Source organism: Erithacus rubecula (assembly GCF_903797595.1).
Source record: "Erithacus rubecula genome assembly, chromosome: 24".
NCBI classification, from domain to species: domain Eukaryota; kingdom Metazoa; phylum Chordata; class Aves; order Passeriformes; family Muscicapidae; genus Erithacus; species Erithacus rubecula.
This window is the reverse complement of record NC_136676.1, coordinates 2,782,839-2,785,893: the sequence shown is the minus strand read 5'-3', so window position 1 is coordinate 2,785,893 and position 3,055 is coordinate 2,782,839. Positions and strand designations below refer to the sequence as shown.

At 46.5% G+C, this 3,055-nt stretch overlaps 1 long non-coding RNA gene across 1 annotated transcript; it reads right to left on the bottom strand.

The window, feature by feature from the left end:
- Positions 1-874: 874 nt before the first annotated feature.
- LOC306812167 lies at positions 875-2,660 on the bottom strand. Its single transcript, XR_013776811.1, has 3 exons — positions 2,532-2,660; positions 1,928-2,113; positions 875-1,472 (listed from the first exon to the last, which is right to left on the bottom strand). It is a non-coding gene; the product is annotated as an uncharacterized lncRNA (long non-coding RNA).
- Between the last annotated feature and the right edge of the window lie 395 nt (positions 2,661-3,055).

The window sequence follows — 3,055 nt, the reverse complement described above, 5'->3', positions numbered from 1 at the left end:
AGACCATCACATTTCTCAGCACAGCCACCCTGGTACCAACCCAGAGACTCAAAAATCCTCCCTGGCATCAACAAGGCAGCAGAGAAGGAAGCAGAGACCATAACCTTGAAAGGAGAAGACAGCCCAAAATTTAACTAGGCTCCTCCCCTGAGCCTACCAGGAGCATGGAGGAGACAAGCAGATGATTCATTTACTCCAGCAGGATGTGTACCACGGTTTTTTTGCAATTAAACACTGACATGGAGGAATCAGAGAACCCTATTAAGAAAAATGCTAGGACACAAATTCAGTTAGGGCCAAGTCAAGAGCACTTAAGTATCCAGAAATAAACATGCCTGACATCTGGATTGATAATTATGCTTCCCAAGCCATTGTTCACAAGAGCAGTGCTGAGCACTTGGCCACCCCACTACTCCCTGCACTGGGCAAGTGCAAGCCAGGCCATTCCCCACCCACCAGCTGGGAGCCTTCCTCCTCACTGAAGACACAGAAGGTCAAACCAGACCACAGGAAGAGAGAGGAAACCCACACAACAACATCTTATCAAATCACACATATTTTAGGTGCTTTTTCAATTGCTCAAACCCCAGCCATGTCTAAAAGCAGCCTGCTGCTGCTGATAAAGGGACTGAAAAGTGCTCCTTGCTTGAACCAGCTTAGACCACGACACACCAGGAGGCAGAGAGGATTTTCTCATCACTCACCCACCCCACAGCCAGCACAGATCTGCACAGAGCCCATGGGACCATGGAAACCCCAGCTGGATCAGCCTGGCTGGCAGAGCCACCTGCCCCAAAACATCCATTAGCCACTGCCCTGGCTATCAGCACACCAGCAGAGCTACAGGAATACTGCCTGCTCCACACAGTGAGGCAGATGCAAGAAAGCTTTTCCCAATCTTGTAAACACTGGCTTCCATAACATGCCCTTGAGTATGGGTGGGAAAACACCATGTCCAAGAACATCTCAGAAGAAGAGCCAAACAGGTTGACATAGAAGCAGCAGGCAGTAACTCAGCCCAGCAAACAGGAGCAATGTCACACTGCTGATGTCAGGCTGGGCAAAGCAGAAAATCAATGAGGTGATTTGGATTTGTGTCAGTGACAGGGAAAGACAAACACAGTGGATTTTTACTGTTTTTTTCAGCTATTTGCTCAAAGCAAGCTGAGAAGATGCTCAGTTTATATCCAACCAATAAATGAGCCTGAAGATTGAAGTACCCCTTCATATCCTCCAAATTCCTCCTCCTGCTTTTTCTAGTGCATGCCAGTGTCTTTGGCCTTTTGTGTATTTCCTTAACAAGTCTCCTCTCCAGCTCAGAAGAGCTGCTCTTCTGGATAATAACAGGGTGAATTGCAGGGCCCATAGGTCCCAGCAGCTTACAGAGCAACTGAGAAAAGGCACAAATCACTCAATTTGCAGATGAAGATGTAATCCCAACAGAAAATTGGTTTTCCATAATATTGTGCATTCTGCAAAAGGAAAACATAAGAGGCTGAATGGGCTCAGATTGTACAGAGCAATCATGGTACACCATCAAACAGATAAACACAGCCTGTCTGCAAAGATCTGATCTGTGAGCTGGACAGGATCCCTGGACCTACTAGAGATTGCCACACCTCATCCAGGTGAAGGGACACCACAGGAGCCTGGGACCTGGCTGGCCAGAACAGAGCACTGGTCTGTCTTCTCCAGCACCAACACTAGCCAAAAACAAGAGCAAAGAAGAGAAAACTGCAGCTAGAAATAGCTGATATAAGGACTATTTCTCACTGAGGACCATTTCACCCTAATCTCATTAAAAGAAGATTGGAATTTATACCCCAAATGTTGTTTTCTCTCCAACATTTCTTTTTACAGCCTTTCTCTCAGGACTTCAACCACACACCTACACCCATGCCCACACACCATAAGGGGCACTACACACCTCTGATTTGCTGTAATATATTTCAGGGGCAAGTTGCACAGAATAACTTGTCCTTTGACATTGAAGAGGTGTAGTAGGGAGGAAAAAGTATTTCCTTCTTGCCACAGTTGATTCACCACCAGCAGCTGTGGGATTACAAAGCCTGGCTCCCCTCCCTCCCTGGATATAGGGTCAGGTCCCTTGGTCCTGCAAGCAAACACTTGAGCCATGGACCTGACAATTAACATGCAAGACAGGAGAGAACCAGGGCTCATTTTCAACTTGTCAGGGCCCACAAAATAAATTACAGAATAAAATCCCAGAATGACAGAATAATGAGCAATTCATTTGAAATGTAAAATAAATAGGTAAATCTCTAGTGTGCTGGCAGAATAAATGGGATTCAGCTGACATTTGGTGATTAAATTAAACAGTAATGACCTCATGAATAATGGGCTACAGGATTGAATTTGGAGGGCAGTATTTTCCTAAGTGGGGGCAGAAGGACAAGCATATCCAGTAAGAGCCAAGCTACACTTTTTGCATTATTTTTCAAAGCTCTGCACAAACTCCCCACTTTGGAAAAGCTGCAATGCCTGAGGACACAGACCTCCTCTGCAAAGACCACAGCCCTCTCATCCCAAGGTCTTCAAGTGTGAAGATTCCCAGCTCCAAAGGGGATTCCTCCTCTCTCAGCAGGCATCTGCAGTGTTAGTTCAGGGCATGAATAGGAGCACGAATCCTACTGCTCCCTTTGGAACAGGGAAAAAGTTAAAACCAGCAGTAATTAAAAAATAATTGAGGTGTGCATCCTTCCTAGCAAAGCCACCTCCTGTGCTCAGAGAGACCCACCCTCACCTGTACTGTGCCCCAGCCACCTGGGCACAGCCTGTCCCCTCTCCTGTCAATCCACACCAAATGCAGGGCCAGGTTTCCCAGCTTTCCCCTCCCTCCCCTGCCCTCAGCTGCTGGAATTATGTTGGTATTATTAGAGGATTATGTTATCAGGGCTTCTATGGTAATGTCAGCTGCTGTTTCTTGACCTGCAGTTCTGAGCTTGGTCTTTTACTTATCAGCTACAGACAGAGCTGTCACAGACCCCAGCTGTTATTTTGAGCTAAATTCATTGGTGTGCCAAGATGCCTTCCC